This window comes from Mustela nivalis, assembly GCF_964662115.1.
Source record: "Mustela nivalis genome assembly, chromosome: X".
Classification (NCBI taxonomy): domain Eukaryota; kingdom Metazoa; phylum Chordata; class Mammalia; order Carnivora; family Mustelidae; genus Mustela; species Mustela nivalis.
The window spans coordinates 54,311,885-54,338,423 of NC_139040.1; the positions used below are offsets into that span (position 1 = coordinate 54,311,885).

General features: G+C 36.5%; 1 protein-coding gene and 1 pseudogene across 6 annotated transcripts in view; one reads left to right on the forward strand and one right to left on the reverse strand.

Moving 5' to 3' along the window:
* The window catches only part of DACH2 (dachshund family transcription factor 2), a 904,655-nt gene that overhangs the window by 221,571 nt on the left and 656,545 nt on the right, over nt 1-26,539 (reverse strand). The window lies entirely within an intron of this gene.
* Nucleotides 16,883-17,368, forward strand: LOC309855572 (transcription factor BTF3 pseudogene; annotated as a pseudogene). Its single transcript has one exon. The product of its transcript is annotated as a transcription factor BTF3 pseudogene (transcript).

Here is a 26,539-nt window from a genome sequence, read left to right on the forward strand (position 1 = left end):
TGTGGTACATAAACAATCTTGGAACACTGAAAAAAAATAAAATTAAATTTAAAAAAAAGGATGCTGAAAGGTAACCTAAGGAATTGGAGAAAAAAATCACAAATGACATATTTGATAAAGTGTTAAGATCCCAAACATATAAAGTACCTATAAAATTCAACACCCATACAATAAATAATTCAAAAAAAATGGGCAGAAGCCATGAATATATATTTTTCCAAAGAAGACATACAGGTGGCCAACTGACACATGAAAAGATGATCAACATCTCTCATTATCAGTGAAACAGAAATCAAAACTACAATGATATATCACCTCACACCTATTAGAAAGGCTAAAATCAACAACACAAGAAACAACAGGTGGTAGTTAGGATGCAGAGAAAAGGGAAACCTATTGTACCATTTGTAGGAATGCAAAGTGGTGCAGCTACTCTGGAAAATAGTATGCAGATTCCTCAAAAAGTTAAAAATAGTACTACCCAGCAATTGTACTAGTAGGTATTTACCCAAAGGATACAAAAATACTGATATTTAATAGCAGCATTACCAACAATAGCCATATTATGGAAAGAGCACAAGTTCCTATTGATAGATGAATGGATAAATAAGTAGTATACATATACAACAGAGTATTATTCAGACAACAAAAAGAATGAAATCATGCCATTTACAGTGACATGGATGGAGCTAGAGTGTATTATGCTAAGTAAAGTTAAGTCAGTCAGAGAAAGACAAATACCATATGATTTCACTCATATGTGGAATTTAAGAAACAAACAGATGAACATAAGAGAAAGGGAAAAAAAAAAGAAAGGGAGGTAAGCTATAAAAGAGACTCAAGTGTAGAAAACAGAGGGTTGTTGGTAGGGAGGTGGGCAGGGGGTATGAGCTAAATGTGTGATCTCTATTAAGGAGAGTAGTTGTGATGAGCACTAGGTGTTTTATTTAAGTGAAGAATCACTAAATTCTACTATTGAAAATAATATCACACTGTTAACTATAAACTTAAATACAGACATGAAAAATAGAAAGTATAGATCTTATATTCCAGTATTTTAAAAAAATTTTCTCCAAATTCTCTATGATCACTTTTTTATATTACCTGTCATGCCTAATACCCGAATTTCCCTGTACTAATAATGCTAAGACAAATCTATCTTTTAAAGTAGAAGTTACCCAAAATAATCCATTGCTAAGAACTACTGTAATAGACTGACTTTTCTTGGAGTAGTTAATCAAAGTAACAAAGTTAATGTTTTCCTTTGAAATTTCTAAGTCAAACTTACTATAGAACTATTCATTTTAACTATATATATATGTGTGTATATATATATATATACACACACACATATGTGTTGTGTGTGTGTGTGTGTGTGTTGGTATTTATAATATATTACAGGAAGGGAGGTAAGCTGCATATCCTTTGTTTTTAATCTTAAACAAGGATTTTATAATTGTTGCTTTGCCACTGATATGATCTTTGTTTTTTTTGTTTTGTTTTGTTTTTTGTTTTTTGTTTTTTTTGTTTTTGTTTTTTGCAAAGAAGGAGTAGGAAACTCAGTAATGGTCTAACATTTCATCAAAAAAAATCTAGTTATCATAGCAAATAAATATTTTGTTCACCATTATCAAATTGAAATCTACTTCATTGCTTTGCAATGTGAGCAGAGTCATGAACCCACTGTTTGGGGAAATTTCTTTTTTTCTTTTTTTTTTTTTTTTTAGTTTTTTATTTTTTATAAACATATATTTTTATCCCCAGGGGTACAGGTCTGTGAATCACCAGGTTTACACACTTCACAGCACTCAGCAAAGCACATACACTCCCCAATGTCCATAATCCCACCCCCTTCTCCCAAACTCCCTCCCCCCAGCAACCCTCAGTTTGTTTTGTGAGATTAAGAGTCACTTATGGTTTGTCTCCCTCCCAATCCCATCTTGTTTCATTGATTCTTCTCCTACCCACTTAAGCCCCCATGTTGCATCACCACGTCCTCATATCAGGGAGATCATATGATAGTTGTGTTTCTCTGCTTGACTTATTTCGCTAAGCATGATACGCTCTAGTTCCACCCATGTTGTCGCAAATGGCAAGATTTCATTTCTTTTGATGGCTGCATAGTATTCCATTGTGTATATATACCACATCTTCTTCATCCATTCATCTGTTGATGGACATCTAGGTTCTTTCCATAGTTTGGCTATTGTGGACATTGCTGCTATAAACATTCGGGTGCATGTGCCCCTTTGGATCACTACATTTGTATCTTTAGGGTAAATACCCAATAGTGCAATTGCTGGGTCATAGGGCAGTTCTATTTTCAACATTTTGAGGAACCTCCATGCTGTTTTCCAGAGTGGCTGCACCAGCTTGCATTCCCACCAACAGTGTAGGAGGGTTCCCCTTTCTCCACATCCTCGCCAGCATCTGTCATTTCCTGACTTGTTGATTTTAGCCATTCTGACTGGTGTGAGGTGATATCTCATTGTGGTTTTGATTTATATTTCCCTGATGCCGAGTGATATGGACCAATTTTTCATGTGTCTGTTGGCCATCTGGATGTCCTCTTTGCAGAAATGTCTGTTCATGTCCTCTGCCCATTTCTTGATTGGATTATTTGTTCTTTCGGTGTTGAGTTTGCTAAGTTCTTTATAGATTCTGGACACTAGTCCTTTATCTGATATGTCGTTTGCAAATATCTTCTCCCATTCTGTCAGTTGTCTTTTGATTTTGTTAACTGTTTCCTTTGCTGTGCAAAAGCTTTTGATCTTGATGAAATTCCAATAGTTCATTTTTTCCCTTGCTTCCCTTGCCTTTTGCATTGTTCCTAGGAAGATGTTGCTGCGGCAGAGGTCGAAGAGGTTGCTGCCTGTGTTCTCCTCAAGGATTTTGATGGATTCCTTTCGCACATTGAGGTCCTTCATCCATTTTGAGTCTATTTTTGTGTGTGGTGTAAGGAAATGGTCCAATTTCATTTTTCTGCATGTGGCTGTCCAATTTTCCCAGCACCATTTATTGAAGAGGCTGTCTTTTTTCCATTGGACATTCTTTCCTGCTTTGGCGAAGATTAGTTGACCATAGAGTTGAGGGTCTATTTCTGGGCTCTCTATTCTGTTCCATTGATCTATGTGTCTGTTTTTGTGCCAGTACCATGCTGTCTTGATGATGACAGCTTTGTAATAGAGCTTGAAGTCCGGAATTGTGATGCCACCAACGTTGGCTTTCTTTTTCAATATCCCTTTGGCTATTCGAGGTCTTTTCTGGTTCCATATAAATTTTAGCATTATTTGTTCCATTTCTTTGAAAAAGATGGATGGTACTTTGATAGGAATTGCATTAAATGTGTAGATTGTTTTAGGTAGCATAGACATTTTCATGATATTTATTCTTCCAATCCAGGAGCATGGAACATTTTTCCATTTCTTTGTGTCTTCCTCAATTTCTTTCATGAGTACTTTATAGTTTTCTGAGTATAGATTCTGTGTCTCTTTGGTTAGGTTTATTCCTAGGTATCTTATGGTTTTGGATGCAATTGTAAATTGGATTGACTCCTTAATATCTCTTTCTTCTGTCTTGCTGTTGGTGTAGAAAAATGCAACTGATTTCTGTGCATTGATTTTATATCCTGACACTTTACTGAATTCCTGTATAAGTTCTAGCAGTTTTGGAGTGGAGTCTTTTGGGTTTTCCACATATAGTATCATATCATCTGCGAAGAGTGATAATTTGACTACTTCTTTGCCGATTTGGATGCCTTTAATTTCCTTTTGTTGTCTGATGGCTGAGGCTAGGACCTCTAGTACTATGTTGAATAGCAGTGGTGATAATGGACATCCCTGCCGTGTTCCTGACCTTAGTGGAAAAGCTTTCAGTTTTTCTCCATTGAGAATGATATTTGCGGTGGGTTTTTCATAGATGGCTTTGATGATATTGAGGTATGTGCCCTCTATCCCTACACTTTGAAGAGTTTTGATCAGGAAGGGATGCTGTACTTTGTCAAATGCTTTTTCAGCATCTATTGAGAGTATCATATGGTTCTTGTTCTTTCTTTTATTGATGTGTTGTATCACATTGACTGATTTGCAGATGTTGAACCAACCTTACAGCCCTGGAATAAATCCCACTTGGTCGTGGTGAATAATCCTTTTAATGTACTGTTGAATCCTATTGGCTAGTATTTTGTTGAGTATTTTCACATCTGTGTTCATCAAGGATATCGGTCTATAGCTCTCTTTTTTGGTGGGATCCTTGTCTGGTTTTGGGATCAAGGTGATGCTGGCCTCATAAAATGAGTTTGGAAGTTTTCCTTCCATTTCTATTTTTTGAAACAGTTTCAGGAGAATAGGAATTATTTCTTCTTTAAATGTTTGGTAGAATTCCCCCGGGAAGCCGTCTGGCCCTTGGCTTTTGTTTGTTTGGAGATTTTTAATGACTGTTTCAATCTCCTTACTGGTTATGGGTCTGTTCAGGCTTTCTATTTCTTCCTGGTTCAGTTGTGGTAGTTTATATGTTTCTAGGAATGCATCCATTTCTTCTAGATTGTCAAATTTATTGCCGTAGAGTTGCTCATAGTATATTCTTATGATAGTTTGTATTTCTTTGGTGTTAGTTGTGATCTCTCCTATTTCATTCATGATTTTATTTATTTGGGTCCTTTCTCTTTTCTTTTTGATAAGTCAGGCCAGGGGTTTATCAATTTTATTAATTCTTTCAAAGAACCAGCTCCTAGTTTCGTTGATTTGCTCTATTGTTTTTTTTTTTTTGTTTCTATTTCATTGATTTCTGCTCTGATCTTTATGATTTCTCTTCTCCTGCTGGGCTTAGGGTTTCTTTCTTGTTCTTTCTCCAGTTCCTTTAGGTGTAGGGTTAGGTTGTGTACCTGAGACCTTTCTTGTTTCTTGAGAAAGGCTTGTACTGCTATATATTTTCCTCTCAGGACTGCCTTTGTTGTGTCCCACAGATTTTGAACCGTTGTATTTTCATTATCATTTGTTTCCATGATTTTTTTCATTCTTCTTTAATTTCCCGGTTGACCCATTCATTCTTTAGAAGGATGCTGTTTAGTCTCCATGTATTTGGGTTCTTTCCAAACTTCCTTTTGTGGTTGAGTTCTAGCTTTAGAGCATTGTGGTCTGATAATATGCAGGGAATGATCCCAATCTTTTGATACCGGTTGAGTCCTGATTTAGGACCGAGGATGTGGTCTATTCTGGAGAATGTTCCATGTGCACTAGAGAAGAATGTGTATTCTGTTGCTTTGGGATGAAATATTCTGAATATATCTTTGATGTCCATCTGGTCCAGTGTGTCGTTTAAGGCCTTTATTTCCTTGCTGATCTTTTGCTTGGATGATCTGTCCATTTCAGTGAGGGGAGTGTTAAAGTCCCCTACTATTATTGTATTATTGTTGATGTGTTTCTTTGATTTTGTTATTAATTGGTTTATATAGTTGGCTGCTCCCACGTTGGGGGCATAGATATTTAAAATTGTTAAATCTTCTTGTTGGACAGACCCTTTGAGTATGATATAGTGTCCCTCCTCATCTCTTATTATAGTCTTTGGCTTAAAATCTAATTGATCTGATATAAGGATTGCCACTCCTGCTTTCTTCTGATGTCCATTAGCATGGTAAATTCTTTTCCACTTCCTCACTTTAAATCTGGAGGTGTCTTCGGGCTTAAAATGAGTTTCTTGCAGGCAACATATAGATGGGTTTTGTTTTATCCATTCTGATACCCTGTGTCTTTTGACAGGGGCATTTAGCCCATTCACATTCAGGGTAACTATTGAGAGATATGAATTTAGTGACATTGTATTGCCTGTAAGGTGACTGTTACAGTATATGGTCTCTGTTCCTTTCTGATCTACCACTTGTAGGCTCTCTCTTTGCTTAGAGGACCCCTTTCATTATTTCCTGTAGAGCTGGTTTGGTATTTGCAAATTCTTTCAGTTGTTGTTTGTCCTGGAAGCTTTTAATCTCTCCTTCTATTTTCAATGATACCCTAGCTGGATATAGTATTCTGGGCTGCATGTTTTTCTCGTTTAGTGCTCTGAAAATATCATGCCAGCTCTTTCTGGCCTGCCAGGTCTCTGTGGATAAGTCAGCTGCCAATCTAATATTTTTACCATTGTATGTTACAGACTTCTTTTCCCGGGCTGCTTTCAGAATTTTCTCTTTGTCACTGAGACTTGTAAATTTTACTATTAGGTGACGGGGTGTGGGCCTATTCTTATTGATTTTGAGGGGTGTTCTCTGAACCTCCTGAATTTTGATGCTCGTTCCTTTTGCCATATTGGGGAAATTCTCCCCAATAATTCTCTCCAGTATACCTTCTGCTCCCCTCTCTCTTTCTTCTTCTTCTGGAATCCCAATTATTCTAATGTTGTTTCGTCTTATGGTGTCACTTATCTCTCGAATTCTCCCCTCGTGGTCCAGTAGCTGTTTGTCCCTCTTTTGCTCAGCTTCTTTATTCTCTGTCATTTGGTCTTCTATATCACTAATTCTTCTGCCTCATTTATCCTAGAAGTGAGAGCCTCCATTTTTTATTGCACCTCATTAATAGCTTTTTTGATTTCAACTTGGTTAGATTTTAGTTCTTTTATTTCTCCAGAAAGGGCTTTTATGTCTCTCGAGAGGGTTTCTCTAATACCTGCTATGCCTTTTTCGAGCCCGGCTAGAACCTTGAGAATTGTCATTCTGAACTCTCGATCTGACATATTACCGATGTCTGTATTGATTAGGTCCCTAGCCTTCGGTACTGCCTCTTGTTCTTTTTTTTTGTGTTGAATTTTTACGTCTTGTCATTTTGTCCAGATAAGAGTAAATGAAGGGGCAAGTAAAATACTAAAAGGGTGGCAACAACCCCAGGAAAATATGCTTTAACCAAATTAGAAGAGATCCAAAATCGTGAGTGGGGAGAAAGGGGATAAAAAGAGGTTCAAAAAGGAAGAAAGAAAAAAAAAGAAAAAAGAAAAGAAAAAAAAAAGAAAAGAAAAGAATTTTTAAAAAAAGAAAACACCTCAGAAAAATGTAAAAAATAAAATATATATATATTAGATAAACTAGTAAAAAATCGTTAAAAAAGAAAAAGGTAACAGTTAAAAAAAAAAAAAATTTACCCGAAGGCGAGAAGAAAAAAAAAAAAAAGTGAAAAAGAAAAAAATCAAATTAACTGCAATACTAAAAAAAATCACAGGGAAAAAGCCATGAGATCCGTGCTTTGCTTTCTCTTCCTCTGGAATTCTTCTGCTCTCCTTGGTATTGAAACCACACTCCTTGGTAGGTGAACTTGGTCTCGGCTGGATTTCTTGTCGATCTTCTGGGTGAGGGGCCTGTAGTAGTGATTCTCAAGTGTCTTTACCCCAGGCGGAATTGCACGGTCCTTAACAGGGGCCTGGGTGAGTAATCCGCTCGGGTTTGCTTTCAGGAGCTTTTATTCCCTGAGCGCTTTCAGTAGAGTTCTGGAGGACGGGAATACAAATGGTGGCCTCCTGGTCTCCGGCCTGGAGGAGCCAAGAGCCCAGAGCCCCACTCCTCAGTGCGCCCTCAGAGAACAGCGCCCAGTTACTCCCGTCTGCCTGACCTCCGGCCGCGCTCCGTGCTCACCGAGCCTGCGACTGGTTCAAGGTAACACCGAGCTGTGGAGGAGCCGAGAGCCCAGAGCCCCACTCCTCAGTGCGCCCTCAGAGAACAGCGCCAGTTACTCCCGTCTGCCTGACCTCCGGCCGCGCTCTGAGCTCACCGAGCCTGCGACCGGTTCAAGGTAACCCCGAGCTGTGAGCTCACTGTCAGCTCTGTCTCTGTAGCCGGCTTTCCCGTTCCAATACCCGCAAGTTCTGCGACACTCAGACACCCACGATCCTTCTGTGACCCTGCGGGACCTGAGGCCACGCTGACCCCGCGTGGGCTTTGCCCCGGTTTAGCCTCTGGAGCGATGTCCCTCAGCGGAACAGCCTTTTAAAAGTCCTGATTTTGTGCGCGGTTGCTCCGCCGCTTGCCCGGAGCAGGCCCCTCACCCCGGGGTCTAGCTTCCCGTCGCTTTGGATTCACTTCTCTGCCAGTCCTACCTTTCAGAAAGTGGTTGTTTTTCTGTTTCCAGAATTGCTGTTCTTCTTCTCTTCGATCTGCTGATGGATTTGCAGGTGTTTGCAATCTTTAGATAAGCTATCTAGCTGATCTCCGGCTAGCTGAAGCAGTCTCAGCTTGCTACTTCTCCGCCATCTTGACTCCTTCCCTCGGAAATTTCTTTTCTAATTGCATTGTGTTCCTTACCCATTATGAAGTCACCAAAATCCATTAACCTGTATATTGATGAAACCATATGTGTTATCGCTTTAATTTCTTTACCAGGGGTTATTTTCTCATGGAAGAATGTTGGCTTTGGAGTTTAAAGTATTTTATTTGACTATATAGTAGCTATTAAAACTTAGCCAAATTGCTGAACCTCTTTGGGCTTTGGTTTCTTCAATTCCCAAGAATGTAATAATACCTGTTCTACTTACCTTGCAGAATTTTTATGATTGGCAAAGGAAATAAATAGGTGAGAAACTGCTTTGTGAGCCAAATTGCTAAACAAACTTGAGTTTTCAAGGAAGTTACTCACAAGATGTTTTTATCTTTTGCCAAGTCATGGATCTACTAAAAAGAGTCCAACACATGAATTAGAAAGCAAAGGAATGCAATAACAACTGAATTGATCATTATATTCTATTGAGTATGTACATTCAAAATCTCCAAGAATGTGTTCAAGCATTCTTACTACCATAAATGTCAGTAATACATATGTTTTGAAGGGAAGATGAAACCTATCCATAACACATTTCTTTGTAAGACTTTTTGTAGCTCCTGGAGTCCATTAGCATTAAACAGAAAAAGATCTAAGACCTACAAACATTATAAAATCTTTAGTGACCAGAATGATTTGTGACAGTAGCATTTACTGATAATGAAGAAAATGATGTACAGAATAGCTATTGCACTCAGTCTGTATAGTATTCAAATTCTTTGGTTTGTGAAGATAAAATTGTTCTTTAAAAGAGAGTATTATTTTGTATGATCATACTAATGTATAATACATACTTCAGTAATATGGTCTCTAGCACTTAATTAGACTTCTTAATTTTGTATTTGTAATAATGTTCAAAGATCATTATCAGGAACCAAGCAACAAATCTAAAACCTTTGTTTCCTAAAATTAAACACAAGGTACATGTTCTTTCCTTCTGCCACTCAAGTCAGAATATTGAAAGTAACACCAAAATATTTGGATTGAAAGTTTTTATTAGATCTTATTTCCCTTCTTTTTAAAATCAATTTCTTTGTTCTTGCACACATCTCCTGTCAATAAATAGAAAAATAATATAGATTTAGGAAAATAGTGGTCTCAGTGTAACATCTCTCATGTTATTATTCCAGTATCATCTGTTACAAAGTAAGACCAATTCCCACATCTAATTACAAACAGGATTTCAGAGTCATTAAAGAAAATACATTTCCATTAGTGCTGCCATCAGATGATAGAGAAAGACTGAAGATTAGTTCATGTTCCACCTCTGCTTTTCAAGCTTTGAATATTTAGACCTCTGTACTCAGACACCATAAATTTGTGGAAGATCAACAAGGTGACAGACATATAAAAATGCTTCATTATAAATAGTTTAACTGTGTTACTTTCAATTTTTCATTAGTTTTTCTTCAATTGCCTTTAGTTCTGATAGTAAAAATAATGATAAATGGAAAGGTTCCTTATATTTTACATAGCAGGTACCTGGAGGTATGTCCTTGCATTCTACAAAGAATTGTTCTAAATACTTCTAAGTAAATTAGGTACAAGAAGACTTACATATGAAAATGGATTACTTGCAAGTAGGTAATTTTGATTCAATGGGACAAAGTTTTTTTTTTCCCTGCTATTAAAATGCAGTGCCAGGATGACATGATTCTTTATACAGAAAACGCAGAAGACTCCACCCCCAAACTACTAGAACTCATACAGCAATTCAGGAACGTGGCAGGATACAAAGTCAATGTACAGAAATCAGTGGCTTTCTTATACACTAATGATGAAAATACAGAAAGGAAATTAGAGAATCAATTACATTTACTATAGCACTAAGAACCATAAGATACCTGGGAATAAACCTAACCAAAGAGGTAAAGGATCTGTACTTACGGAACTACAGAACACTCATGAAAGAAATTGAAGAAGACACAAAAAGATGGAAGACCATTCCATGCTCTTGAATCAGAAGAATAAACATTGTTAAAATGTCTCTACTGCCTAGAGCAATCTATACTTTTAATGCCATTCCGATCAAAATTCCACCAGCATTTTCAAAGAGCTGGAACAAATAATACAGAAATTTGTATTGAACCAGAAGAGACCCTGAATCACTAAGGAAATGTTGAAAAACAAAAATAAAACTGGGGGCATCATGTTACCTGGTTTCAAGCTTTACTACAGAGCTGTGATCACCAAGACAGCATGGTACTGGCATAAAATCAGACACATAAGACCAGTGGAACAGAGTAGAGAGCGCAGATATGGACCCTCAACTCTATGGGCAAATAATCTTCAACAAAACAGGATAAAATATCCAATGGAAATAAGACAGTCTCTTCAATAAATGGTGCTGGGAAAACTGGACAGCCATATACAGAAGAATGAAACTCGACCATTCTCTTACACCGTACACAATAATAAACTCAAAATGGATAAAATACCTCAAGGTGAGACAGGAATTCATCAGAATCCTAGAGGAGAACATAGGCAGTAACCTCTTCAATATCAGCCACAGCAACTTCTTTCAAGATATGTATCCAAAGGCAAAGGAAAGAAAAGCGAAAATAAACTTTTGGGAATTCATCATAATCAAAAGCTTCTGCACAGTGAAGGAAACCATCAAGAAAACAAAGAGGCAACCCACAGAATGGGAGAAGATATTTGCAAATGACAGTACAGACAAAAGGTTGATATCCAGGATCTATAATGAACCCCTTAAACTCAACACACACAAAACAGGCAATCATATCAAAAAATGGGCATAAGATATGAACAGACACTTTTCCAATGAAGACATACAAATGGCTATCAGACACATGAAAAAATGTTCATCATCACTAGCCATCAGGGAGATTCAAATTAAAACCACATTGAGATATCACCTTTCACCAGTTAGAATAGCCAAAATTAGTAAGACAGGAAACAACATGTGTTGGAAGGGATGTGAAGAAAGGGGAACCCTCTTACACTGTTGGTGGGAATGCAAGATGGTGCAGCCACTTTGGAGAACAGTGTGGAGATTCCTCAAGAAATTAAAAGTAGAGCTTCCCTATGACCCTGCAATTGCACTACTGGGTATTTACCCCAAAGATACAGATATAGTGAAAAAAAGGGCCATCTGTACCCCAATGTTTATAGCAGCAATGGCCACGGTCACCAAACTGTGGAAAGAACCAAGATGCCCTTCAATAGATGAATGGATAAGGAAGATCTAGTCCATATGCACAATGGAGTATTATGCCTCCATCAGAAAGGATGAATACCCAACTTTTGTAGCAACATGGACGGGACTGGAAGAGACTATGCTGAGTGAAATAAGTCAAGCAGAGAGAGTCAATTATCATATGGTTTCACTTATTTGTGGAGCATAACAAATAGCATGGAGGACAAGGGGAGTTAGAGAGGAGAAGGGAGTTGGGGGAAATTGGAAGGGGAGGTAGGGGAACCAGGTGGTGGGTATTAAGGAGGGCATGGATTGCATGGAGGACTGGGTGTGGTGCAAAAACAAGGAATACTGTTATGCTGAAAATAAAAATTAAAAAAAAAAAGAATGAGTGCTTGAACAAAATATAAATAAATAAATAAATAAATAAATAAATATATAAATAAGTAAATAATGTGGTGCCAGTTTTTAGAATGCAAGAAAGGTTATATACTAAATAAATAAAGTAAAGTAGGTCATACAGTATGCCTAAATGTTTTAAATGCAAACTAAGAGATACATATTTTCTTTTAGTGAATGCACACCATTCATTAATGCTTCATGGAGGACTATATCCTGAAGGAAGTATTGCTGAATGACTGACGTACACAATTAATATCATTTTATTTAGTTACAGCTTTTCTTATGGAAAGTCTGTTTAGATAGCCCAAAGAGACTCTTAATGGTTTGCTATTCATAGTATGTTAAGCCGTACAGTTCATGGAGACCAGAGCTTTTCTACACTGAAGGAAGATAAATATAATTGATCTTGTTCTATATCTATAGGCGAGAGAAATCTTCTCCTTTCAGTTTTAACTCTTTCAAGAACAATGATAAGCCCAATTCACCTTCCATCATATATTAATGATTTTACCATTTTATTGTGGGGTGGCTGTAGGCCAGGGCTACTTTTTTTTTTTGACATGTGCTGTTGAGATGCATTATATAGCATTTCAGCACTATCTAATGTGTATTAGTAAGTGTATTCTAGTTAAACTAAAACTCTAGAAAAGAAGCAGAGGGTTGACAATGAAACAGTATCTGGATTATTAGTTTTTTAAAATTTATGTATACATAATCTCTGACCTAGATGGCCACTCCTGGTATGTCTAAAACACTTTTCTTGCTCCCTTCTGAAATTAAAGTGCCTTATACACAAAGGAAGAATTACCATATTTGTTACTGACCTTAAATGTCATCCACTTCTTATTTTGATATGTAAGAAGAAACAGAGGGTTAGCTACAGGAAGAGAATTGCTTCTTGGCAGACATGTTTCTAGCACCCAGATCTTCTAACATCCAATAATCATTTGGCTTATTCTGCAACCTTGTAACTTAGTTTTAAATGCATCCCCTTATTTTTCCTCCTTTCCAAACCACCCTGATAGTTCCTTTTTCTTGCTTTATGGAAAGGGTTCAGCCTGATCAAATGTAATCTAGTTATCTACAATCCACACAAATACTTTATAATACTTTATAAATTGAAGCATGTACCAAATGCATTTTATAAATAATTATAATGGATATTGATAACATCCAAGATGGGAAATAATCAAAATAGGAAGATTTTGGCTAGGAGGCACATGTCTCTCTTCATTTTCTCTTTTCTCTCTCTTTCTCTGTCTCACACTTCCAGAAACATTATTACAGTATTTGAATTCTATTAATATATCCAGCAGTTAATTCCAAAAGTAGTCACAGCTCATAAATGCAGTAAAAAGAGGATGGTGAAGAGGAAAAGGAGAGGATAGAGTTGGAAATATCATTAAGAAACAGAAGCTAGGCACAATTGGTGATTTAGACCATTTCACAGGTCAACTGAAAATATCAGTTGAGCTCCTTGAGTGTTTCACTTTCTGTCATTTTGTCAATAGGTCTTCCAGATAATGGTGATAATTATGAGTTTTATGAAAATTTTAAAAACTTGTAAATTGATACTCCTACATAAGGTGTCCCCTATGGAAAACAAACCCACAAGAATTTACAAAAAGAAAGTTTAACCATCCATGTGCCAAAGTAGGCACATCTGTCTCCATAGAAAGACTAGAGACCCAGAAATCAGGGGTGTTTTACAAATTACTCATGGGGTGCCTGGGTGGCTCAGTCAGTTAAGCATCTGACATTTGGTTTCAGATTAGGTCACAGTATCAGGGCTATGAGACCAAGCCCCATGTTGGACTCTGCATTCAGTGCAGAATCTGTTTGAGAGTCTCTCTCTCTCTCTCCCTTTGTCCTCCATCAAATAAATAATTTTTAAAAAAATTACTCCTATACATTATTTCCAGTGGTAATATCAAAATTTTATGATTTTTTTTTACCAAAGTAAGGTGCAATTTTAAATTGGACCACCTCAATAGGAATTCAACTTTTACAACATATCTTGAGACTTTTTTGAAATATAGTGACACAAAAAAACTTATTTCCAATTCTTGCCATTATTCCCAGTTATCTAATTATGTGATTTTTCCTTCATTGACTATAAATTAGCAGCTAACATAGAATAGAAACTATTTTGTTAAAATAGAAGATTTTATTAAGCTAATATGAATAGAAGATCTTTATTAAATGTTCTGATACAGAGACAATTAAAGTTATAAATGCACAGGGATTTACAGAGAAAAGTCAGCATATAACCATAGCATAGAAAACACTAGGATCACTAGACTGAAGGCATAAAAGTTTTGTTTCTATTACTACTAATTTTCTACTATTATTAAATTGTGTAACTTTGAGGAAGGCACAGGATCTGTTTGTACCTTTCTTTTCTATAACAATAGGAAGAGTATTGGCTTCTTACTTGCCTCACAAGAATATCATAAAGGCATGAGGAGGTCAATAATTATATTTTGGCAATATACATATTTTAAAATAATTAAAGTGCTGATATGTATATATCATTTTTATATTAATAGAGAATAAATTTCTCCATGATTATAAATGATATGCTATTGTAGTTAAAGGACTTAAATGAAGCGTTTTCTCCTGTTTGCCAAAAAGAAAATACTTTGTTCATTGGATAAATGTGTAAAAATTATACATATCTTAACACCCCAAAACACTCCTGGGAAACCTGCACAGCACTCACAAAGATGAAAAACAGTCTTTCTTTGGTCTTGTCATCTTTAACACTAAAATAATATCCTAGACATTTTTCTTATTTAGAATAAAAGACCTAGTTCCTTTGCCTTCTGAAGCACTTGAAAATTTAAAAAAGAAAAACTAAAAATGCTGACCGTGTAATAGCTGACTATTCATGGTGGGTGTAGAACATGAAAGGTTACAGTATGGATCTGTGCCTATGCATTTCTTTCAACTTCAGCAGCAATCTCCTGCTTCTGCTAACTTGGCAATCATACAGCTGACAGATTTCTAAATAATGCATGTACTTTTCTTCTAACATGTCAGTGCAAAAGTATCAATTCTGCCCCAGTGTTGTTCATGATGCTGATTTAACTTGACAGCATTCCATTAAACCAGTGGGTTTCTTCTTCTCCTTCTTCTTCTTCTTCTTCTTCTTCTTCTTCTTCTTCTTCTTCTTCTTCTTCTTCTTCTTCTTCTTCATGGTTCCTTAAATATTTCTCTGAGTGATGTATTTGTGGTTTTTTAAACAGATTATGAAGGAATCACATTTATAAGAAAACTTCATGGCAGATACAATCAGAAAAAAAAAAAAGTTAAAAAACAGTAAAACTTTATAACAAAACACTTTTCCATTTCTCTTGATTCCTCAAATGTCACCCTTTTCCCTCCCTCAGCCCCAAAATAAAATCTCTACATTTCAAAACTCTGAACTTCTAAGGAAATACCACTGAAATATATAGTACTGCTTAGTATCTCTCTTGGGAAAGCAAAAAACACATTCATTAAATCATGCATGTTAACTTCAGTGTCTACACAAGGAAAACAAATGTTTTTTTTTTTCCCTTATTCAGTCCTTTATAAAAGCAGGACTTTATGAAAGTCCTTTATGAAACCAGGACAATCCACTGATGCTCCATTGATTATGTGCAAGCAGTATAAAGCAGTCTAAAGCCAGAAAGTATGAAGAGAAACGCATTTGTGCTCTATTTTTAGAATAAGGTAAATATTTTTTAGAGCAGTTGCTGTCCCATAAAATGTAAACCTTAAACATCTGGAGAAAAGAATTTTTGCCTCATGGTTAAAAATGATTGAGATGTAAATAAGTCCGAGGGGGGTTTAAAGGCTTCTTTCAAAATTCTACAAGCCATTTAAGATAAATACTAGGATCTTATAATGATCTCCTAGAGAAGGAACTTGTAACTATTCATGACCCAGCTGGAGAGACTTGACAATTTGATTCAGATTGAAAAAGAAACCTGGTCTGGGAATGCATCAACTAAAGTAGACAAGGACGCTGTTTGCATGTGGAGGGTAATACTTGTGAAATGACTTTAATTTTGTTGGCAAGAAAGAGAAGTCAACAATCTTTAATAAAATTTAGAAATACTTTTTCTTATAAAATGTTCTGGGTTCAAAAAAGAGGCAAAATCTGAAACAGGCAGAGTTAAGTATTTGGGTCCCCAGATCCCCTCTTTTCTACTAGTTGTACACAATCTCTATCCATTAGGCTTTGTCCAAGGAACTCCCTCCTTTCATCAGCACCAACTCTCACACTTTCATTCACACTAATATGTAAACAACTAATAAATGTGAAAATTATAATACCCTAGGGAAATTTAAAATGAACTTTGTACTTTGCATTAGAAATACTAAGATAGTTGACAATACCAGAAATATTGTGTTTTCCCAGATATCATTAAACATTCTTACTTACAGGTAGAATCACCCCTGGTTAGTTTCTTATACTAATTGATTAATTAAATCTGATTTTGCTAAAGAAAAAATGTTCTTTGAGAATCCATGCCCAATCACCTTCCCTCCATAAGTCAGAAACCAAAACCCTGACACATGAGTGAAATATTTCCTACAGTGAGTGTCTACATTAAGGTTCTATATTGGGTTTTTACATTGAAGTCAGTGGCCTTAACTGAGATTTCTAGAAAGTTTCTCCATCTCTATTTTTTTTTTTTTTATTCCTTGAGAGAAACTGATTTTCACTGTGTGCTCTCAGGTGTTTTTTTTTTTTTTCTCCCATATATACTTACTGCTGATTTATTAATAAAATTTAAGCATAAATATAGTCAGCGTATTTTGATAAATAATTACTTATGGTTAAGCATTACCCTTTTATTATTAACATAATATATATGTTTATATGTATGTGTGCATAACACATATTTATAAATGTTTGTGTGTGTCCTCTAGCTGCCATCTTATATCCCCATGTGTGTGCACCTTATCTCAGCTGGTACTCCTAAGACCCCATGAGCACCAATCCTAGTGCCACAGGTGGTCCCATTTCCATGCCAACGAGATGAAAGAAACTATCATAAACCAGGAGAAACTCACCAAACTTCAAGCACAAGTGTACATTGGTGGGAAAAGAACTGCTCACCAAAAGAGGGGGTTCATAAAACAAGTACAAAAGATGAAAAAAACAAAACAAAACAAAAACAAAAACTTTAGTCCTTCTTAAAGAAGTTTGGGGTAAACAATATCTCTCATATTGAATATGTTCACAAACCAAGGAACACTGATCCACTTTAACAACCCTACAGTTCTGGCATCCCTAGCAGCAAACACTTTCACAGTTACAAGTCATGCTGAGACAAAGCAGCTGACAGAAATGCTACCAAATATCTTAAGCCAACCAGATACAGACAGTCCAACTAGTTTAAGAAGACTGGCTGAAGCTCTGCCTTAGTAATCTGCAGATGGAAAAGCACCACTTGCTACCAAAGAGAAGGATGATGATGAAGTTCCAGATCTTGTGGAGGATTTTGATGAAGCCTCCAAATGAAGTAAACTGAATTGAGTCAACTTTGGAACAAGATAAAACTTGAAGAAGTTACTAGGAGCTGCTATTTTATGACTGCTTTTTAAAATCTTGTTCATGGATCTGATAAAATCCAGATTTCTATTATTTTTAAACCCAAGCCCCTTGGACACTTAAGTTTTTTTTTCAGTTTTTGGCTTATGCACAATTCATTATTTGCAGTTGATTAAACAGAAGAATCCTGGGAATAAAGTTTGAAACAAAATTAATAAAGTTCTTTGCCTAGTTTAAAAAAAAGTGTGTGTGTAATTTTGGGTGTGATAATTCCCTTGAAAGGGCTTTTATTTAACTATTTTAAGGTTTAAGATTAAGGCTTTTGTCTTTCCATACTGTAATCCAGAAGAGAAAGGAAAAATCCTAAGAATATAATAATTTCCCTGAGGACATACCTGAATCCATAAACAATGTATTTTTTAAAGGACATGTACTGTGATGATCACTGAGTGTTATACTTACCTAATAAATCACTGAACATTGCATCAAGGACTAATTATGTACTATACAGTGGCTAACTGAACATAATAAAAAATAATAAAATTTTAAAAATTAAAAAATTTAAAAAGATTTTGTTTATTTGAGACAGAGAGAGAGAGAGAGAGAGAGAGAGCACAGAAAGGGGGAGGGACAGAAGGAGAAGCAGGCTCAGATGTGGAACTTGGTCCCAGGACACCGAGATCATGACCTGAGCTGAAGGCAGATGCCCAACCAACTGAGCCTCCCAGGCACCCCCATAACAATGTATGTTAAGACAGTTCAGTCACTGACAAACTTCCCAACATGTAACTTCTCTTCTTGTTCTCCTGCTCATGCTATTTCAGCAGGAAAGTCTTGTGAAAGCCTCCCCCAACACCTGAAGTCAAATAGTCATGTGTTTATCTCTGGTAGTAAAACTCTTTGCACTCTTCTTGGACTAAACTTTTGTCCCTTAAACAATCTTACCTCCACCTAACCAGTAAGTAGGCAAGGGTTGGAATGCTAGGTCAATTCTAGAAAGACTGTACAAAATCATTGGTTTTGATGAAATGCTGCTATAATGAACCCTTTGTGGTATGATTTATTTCTCTGTTTCATATCAATATACTATAAAATTTTAAAAAGTCAGAAGTCAGTTCTTCTCTCCCTACACCAACTAAAATATCATATATCATTTCTTACTCCTTCAAGTAACAATATTTTCTATTCTCAACATTCATGGGGGCACTGGAGTTTCTGCTATCCAGCAGGATCAGCTTTCCTGTTAAAAAGGGAATTGTAATGTTGGAATATCATGAAATCTGCACAACAAAGTACAGAGTTCAGAGTAGCTAGGATATGTATGATCAATTACAATCTATTTTTTGAAACTGATCTCTGGATATGTAATCCAGGAATTTCACTTTGGGAATATAAAATATTACAGCCACTTCAGAAAATAGTTTGACATTTCTTTAAAATAGTAAACATAGAGTTACCATTTGACCCAGAAGCTCCACTTATAGTTATATACCCAAGATACATGAAAACATATGTCCACCTAAAACCTTGCACATGAACATTTATAGTAGCATCATTTATAATAAGCAAAATGTAGAGACAACTTAAATGTTCATCAACAGATTAATGGTGAAACAAAATATACTCTCTTTATATGATGGAATATTATTCAAGCATTAGAAACCAAGACATAATATTTTCAAGTTTCACCCATGTTGTAGCATTTATCAGTAATTCTTGATTTCTAATGCTTGAATGATATTCCATCATATAAAGACAGTATATTTTTTAAAAAAATACATTGTTTATGGATTCAGGTATTTCAGAAAGAGAATTCAGGCTAACAATTATCCAGGCAATAGCTAGGTTGGAGAAAGCCATGGGTTACAAATCAGATTTAATTAGGGCAGAACTGAAAGCCACCAGGGATGATGTTCACAATGTTAGGGCAGAACTAAAAGCCACAAGGGATGATGTTCATAATGCTCTCAATGAGTTCCAATCTAATCTAAATTCCCTAAAATCTAGGGTAACTGAGACAGAAGATAGAATTAGTGATCTGGAGGACAGACAGATAGAGAGAAAGGATTAGGAGGAAGCCTGGAACAAACAGCTTAGAAGCCACGAAATCAGAATTAGGGAAATAAATAACGCCATGAAACATTCCAATGTCAGAATTATTGGAATCCCTGAAGGAGAGGAGAAAGAAAGAAGTCTAGAAGATATAGTGGAACAAGTTGTCCATGAAAATTTTCCCAATCTTGCGAATGGAACCAGCGTTCATGTAGTAGAGGCAGAACAGTCTCCCCACAAGATTATAGATTCTCAAAAGTCCTCAGGACACCTGATAGTAAGAATGAGAAATTATAATTGTACAGAAACTCTCTTGAAGGCAGCTAGGACAAAGAATCTTCTTACATACAGAGGAAAGCCCATCAGAATAATGTCAGATCTGTCCACAGAAATGTGGCAAGCCAGAAAGGGCTGGCAAGATATATTCAGGGCACTAAATGAGAAGAACATGCAGCCAAGAATACTTCATCCAGCAAGACTGACATTCAAAATAGATGGAGAGATAGAGTTTCCAAGACCAGCAAGGCTTAAAAGAGTATGCGACCACCAAGCTGATACTACAAGAAATATTAAGGGGGGGTTCTATAAAAGTGGAAAAATCCTAAGAATAGCATTGAACAGAAATATGGAGACAATCTGCAGAAAGAAAGACTTCAAAGGTAACACAATGTCAATAAAAACATATCTTTCAATGATCACTCTCAATGAGAATGGCCTAAATGCGCCCATAAAATGACACAGGGTTGCAGATTGGATAAAATTACAGAAACCATCCATATGTTGTCTACATGATGTCGCGCTCTCCCTGCCTGCAGAGATGACGCAACACCAACACACACTCAGGTCAATGCACAAGCTCTTGTTTATTCCCTGGTCGATCTTTCTCCTCCCTTTCTTTCTCCTCCCCCTGCGGGGAAGTTCCCTTGCCTTATATAGGGCATAACAGCCAATCACAGAGGTGTTCACATGAACAGGAGGTATACAGCCAATCACAGAGGTGTTCACGTGAACAGGAGGTATCTGGGGCTCGTAAGCAGTGGTGGCATAACAGCCAATCACAGAGGTGTTTACGTGACGAGCATGAGGTCACGTGTGGCCAGGGCGGATGTTTTTCAGGCTGTCTGTGCTGCTCGGGCTATGTAGCCGGCGCCATCTTAGGGGCGCGACCGGAGCCATCTTAGGGGTGTGACCCCGACAACATGAGACCCGTTTTGAACTTAAGGATACACCCAGACTGAAGGTGAAGGGATGAAGAAGCATCTTTCATGCCAATGGGCCTCAAAAGAAGGCCGGGGTAGTGATTCCCATATCAGATAAATCAGATTTTAAACTAAAGATTGTAGTCAGAGATACAGAAGGACACTATATAATTCTTAAAGGGACTATCTACCAAGATGATCTAATAACTGTAAATATCTACACCCCCAATATGGGAGCAGCCAACTACATAAGAAAACTAATAGATCACATACTGGGTCACAAATCAGGACTCAAGTGATACCAAAAGACTGAGATTATTCCCTGCACATTATCAGACCACAATGCTTTAAAACTGGAGCTCTATCACAAGGAAAAGTTTGGAAGGAACTCAAACACCTTGCTTAAGAATATTGGATCAACCAGGAGAGCAAAGAAAAACTTAAACGATTTATGGAAACCAATGCGAATGAAGATACTTCACTCCAAAACCAATGGGATACAGAAAAGGCAGTCCTAAGGGGGAAGTACATTGCCATCCAAGTCTCCCTCAAAAAAAATGGAAAAATCCAGAATACACCAGATGTTTCTACACCAACTGGAGAATCAACAGCAAATTAAACCAACTCCACACACAAGAAGGGAAATAATCAAGATTAGAGATGAAATCAATGAGGTAGAAACCAGAGATACAGTAGAACATATCAATGAAACTAGAAGCTGGTTTTTTGAAAGAATCAATAAGATCGATAAACCATTGGCCACACTAATACAAAAGAAAAGAGAGAAAGCCCAAATCCATAAAATTATGAATGAAAAGGGAGAGATCACAACAAACACCAAGGAAGTAGAAACAATCATCAGAAGTTATTATCAACAGTTATATGCCAGTAAGTTAAGCAACCTAGATGAAATGGATGCATTCCTGGAAAACTATAAACTCCCAAAAGTGAACGAGGAAGAAATTGACAACCTGAAGAAACCAATATCTTGTAACAAGATTGAAGCAGTGTTCTAAATCCTCCCAAAAAACAAGAGCCCAGGGCCTGAAGAATTCCCTGGGAAATTCTATCAAACATTCAAAGAAGAAATAACACCTATTCTCCTGAAGCTGTTTCAAAAAATTGAAACAGAAGGAAAACTTCCAGACTCTTCCTATGAAGCCAGCATTACCCTGATACCCAAACCAGGCAAAGACCACACCAAAAAGGATAATTTTGGACCAATAACACTGATGAATATGGATGCTAAGATTGTCAACAAGATCCTAGCAAACAGGATCCAACAACAAACTAAAAAAGATTATCCACCATGACCAGGTGGGGTTCATCCCTGGGTTACAAGGATGGTTCTACATTCGCAAATCAATAAATGTGATAGAACAAATCAATAAAAGAAGAGAGAAGAACCACATGGTCCTCTCAACTGACGCAGAAAAAGCATTTGACAAAATCCAGCATCCGTTCATGATTAAAGTGCTTCAAAGTATAGGGATAGAGGGAACATTCCTGAACCTCATCAAATCTATCTATGAAAGACCCACATCAAATATCATCCTCAATTGGAAAAAGCTCACAGCCTTCCTGTTGAGATCAGGAACACGACAAGGATGCACAATCTCACCACTCTTGTTCAACATAGTATTAGAAGTCCTAGCAACAGCAATCAGACAACAAAGAGAAATAAAAGGTATCCAAATTGGCAATGAAGAATTCAAACTCTCTCTCTTTGCAGATGACATGATTCTTTATATGGAAAACCCAAAAGACTCCACCCCCAAACTACTAGAACCCATACAGCAATTCAGCAATGTGGCAGGATACAAGGTCGATGTACAGAAATCAGTGACTTTCTTATACACTAACAATGAAAATACAGAAAAGGAAATTAGAGAATTGATTCCATTTACTATAGCACCGAGAACCATAAGATACCTGGGAATAAACCTACCCAAAGAAGTACTTGAAGAACTACAGAACACTCATGAAAGAAATTGAAAAAGACACAAAAAGATGGAAGACCATTCCATGCTCTTGGATCGGGAGAATAAACATTGTTAAAATGTCTATACTGCCTAGAGCAATCTATACTTTGAATGCCATCCTGATCAAAATTCCACCGATATTTTTCAAAAACCTGGAGTAAATAATCCTAAAATTTGTATGGAATCAGAAGAGACCCTGAATCACTAAGGAAATGTTGAAAAACAAAAAATAAAACACGGGGCATCACGTTATCTGATTTCAAGCTTTATTACAAAGCTGTGATCACCAAGACAGCATGGTACTGGCATAAAAACAAACACATAGACCAGTTGAACAGACTAGAGAGCCCAGATATGGACCCTCAAGTCTATGGTCAATTAATCTTCGACAAAACAGGAAAAAATATACAGTGGAAAAAAGACAGTCTCTTCAATAAATGGTGCTGGGAAAATTGGACAGCTATATGTAGAAGAATGAAACTGGGCAATTCTCTTACACAGTTCACAAAGATAAACTCAAAATGGATAAAAGACCTCAATGTGAGACAGGAATCCATCAGAATCTTAGAGGAGAACACAGACAGTAACCTCTTCGATATTAGCCACAACAACTTCTTTCAAGATATGTCCCCAAAGGCAAAGGAAAGAAAAGCAAAAATGAACTTTTGGGACTTTAATCAAGATCAAAAGCTTCTGCACAGCAAGAGAAACAGTCAACAAAACAAAGAGGCAACCCACGGAATAACAGAAGATATTTTCAAATGACAGTACAGACAAAAGGTTGATATCCAGGACCTATAAATAACTTTTCAAACTCAACACACACAAAGCAGATAATCATATCAAAAAATGGTCAGAAGATATGAACAGACACTTCTCGAGTGAAGACCTACAAATGGCTCTCAGACACATGAAAAAATGCTCATCATCACTAGCCCTCAGGGAGATTCAAATTAAAACCACATTGAGATATCACCTTATACCAGTTAGAATGACTAAAATTAACAAGACAGGAAACAACATGTGTTGGAGAGGATGTGGAGAAAGGGGAACCTGACTACACTGTTGGTGGGAATGCAAGTTGGTGCAGCCACTTTGGAAAACAGTGTGGATATTCCTCAAGAAATTAAAAGTAGAGCTTCCCTATGACCCTGCAATTGCACTACTGGGTATTTACCCTAAAGATACAGATGTAGTGAAAAGAAGGGCCATCTGTACCCCAATGTTTATAGCAGCAATGGCCACGGTCGCCAAACTATGGAAAAGCCAAGATGCCCTTCAACAGACAAATGGATAAGGAAGATGTGGTCCATATACACTATGGAGTTTTATGCCTCCATCAGAAAGGATGAATACCCAACTTTTGTAGCAACATGGACAGGACTGGAAGAGATTATGCTGAGTGAAGTAAGTCAAGCAGAGAGAGTCAACTATCATATGGTTTCACTTATTTGTTGAGCATAGCAAACAGAATGGAGGACAAGGGGAGATGGAGAGGAGAAGAGAGTTGAGGGAAATTGGAAGGGAAGGTGAACCATGAGAGACTATGGACACTGAAAAACAATCTGAGGGTTTTGAAGGGGCAGGGGGTGGGATGTTGGGGGAGCCAGGTGGTGGGTATTATGGAGGGCACGCTTTGCATGGAGCACTGGGTGTGGTGCAAAAACAATGAATTCTGTTACGCTGCAAAGAAATTTAAAAAAATAAACTTTTGTGAGTACAACAAAGTAAACATCTTCTGTACAATGAAGGAAACAATAAACAAAACTAGAATGCAATTTATGGAATGGGAGAAGGTCTTTGCAAATGACATATGATAAAAGGTTAGTATCCAAAATATGCAAAGAACTTATAAAATTCAACACCCAAATTACAAATAATCCAATTAAAAAATGGGCAGAAGACAAGACACATTTTTCCAAAGAAGTTGTCTAGATTGTCAAGAAACACATGAAAAGATACTCATCTGGTATTTGTCTTTCTCTGATTGACTCATTTCCTTTAGTGTAATAGCGTATGATTTCATTCAAATACAGAATTTAAGAAACAGAATGGATCAACAATCAGGAGGGGGAAAATAGAGTGTAGGAAATAGATCATGAAAGATTCTTAACTATAAAAAACAGAGCGTTGATAGAGGGAGGTGGGTGGGGATGAGATAGGTGAGTGGTGAGTATTAAGGAGGACACTTGTTATGATGAGCACTGAGATTTATATGTAAATGATGAACCACTAAACCTTACTCCTGAACCAATATTGAACTCTATTCCAAATAACTAGAATTTAATAATATATATATTATATATTAAATTATATGTGTATATATAATTTAATTTCTAGTTATTTGGCATACAGCTCAATATTGGTTCAAGAGTAGGGCTTAGTAATTCATCATTTACATATAAATCTCAGTGCTCATCATAAGAATTGTCCTCCTTAATACCCATATTAATACCCATATAATACCCATACACATATATATATGTGTATACAGACACAGACACACACACACACACACACACACACATATATATATATAAACACAATATAGTTTATATATATAAACATATATATAGATCATGAAAGATTCTTAACTATAAAAAACAGAGCGTTGATAGAGGGAGGTGGGTGGGGATGAGATAGATGAGTGGTGAGTATTAAGGAGTATGAAGGAGGATATATATATATATATATATATATATATATATTCATCACTACTTACCATCAAGGAAATGCAAATCAAAACTACAATGAAATATCACCTCATCCCTGTCACAATGATTAAAATCAACAATCAGGAACACAAAAAAACAAGGGGTGTTGACAAACACTCTTGCACTGTTGTTTTAATGTAAACTGGTGCAGCCACTCTGGATAAGAGTACAGAGGTTCTTCAAAAAATTACAAATAAAACTACCCTATGATTTAGCAATCACATTACTGGACATATACCCAAAGAATACAAAAACATTAATTCATAGGGATACATGCTATAGCAGGATTATTTATGCTAGCCAAGATATGGAAGCAGCCCACGTGTCCACTCGTTGCTGAATGGATAAAGAAGAAGTATATAATATTATTAATCTATGAAAAACATGAAATCTTGTCATTTGCTACAACATTCATGGAGCTGTACAGAGTAATGCTAAGAGAAGTAAGTTGGTCAGAGAAAGACAAATACCATATGATTTCACTCATATGTGCAGTTAAGAAACAAAACAAGTGAGCAAAGGGAAAAAGAGAGAGAGAGGCAAACCAAGAAACAGACTCTTAATTATGAAGGATAGTTACCAGAGGGAAGCGTGGGGGTAGGTTAAAAACGTAATTGGGACTAAGTAGTGTATTTGTCATGATGAACACCAGGTGATGTAGGGAATTGTTGAATCACTATATTGCACACCTGAAACTAATATACCACTGTATGTTAACTAACTGGAATTAAAATAAAAACTTACAAACCTAAAGAAAAGAAACGAAAACATTACATCAAGTTAAAGAAGCCAGGCCTAAGACGTCACATACTATATGATTCTACTTATAGGAAATGTCTGAAACAGGCAAATTTAAACAGTATAATTAATTATTAGATTAGTGTTTGCCAGGGATGGGGGAGTTGGAGAATTGTGGAGTGACTCCTAATGGTTACAGGATTTCTTTTGAAGGTAATGAAAAATGTCTGGAATTAGATAATGGTGATAGTTACTATGAATATAGTAAAATAACTGAGTTGTACACATAAAAAGGGTAAATTCTGTTACATGTGAATTGTATTTTAATCAAGCTCATAAAAATTTCACTTTGTGACAAAATGGATGGACTTTGATGGCATTATGCTAAGTAAAATAAGTCAGATGGAGAAAGACAAATACTGTGTGATTTCACTTTATGTGGATTCTAAAAAACAA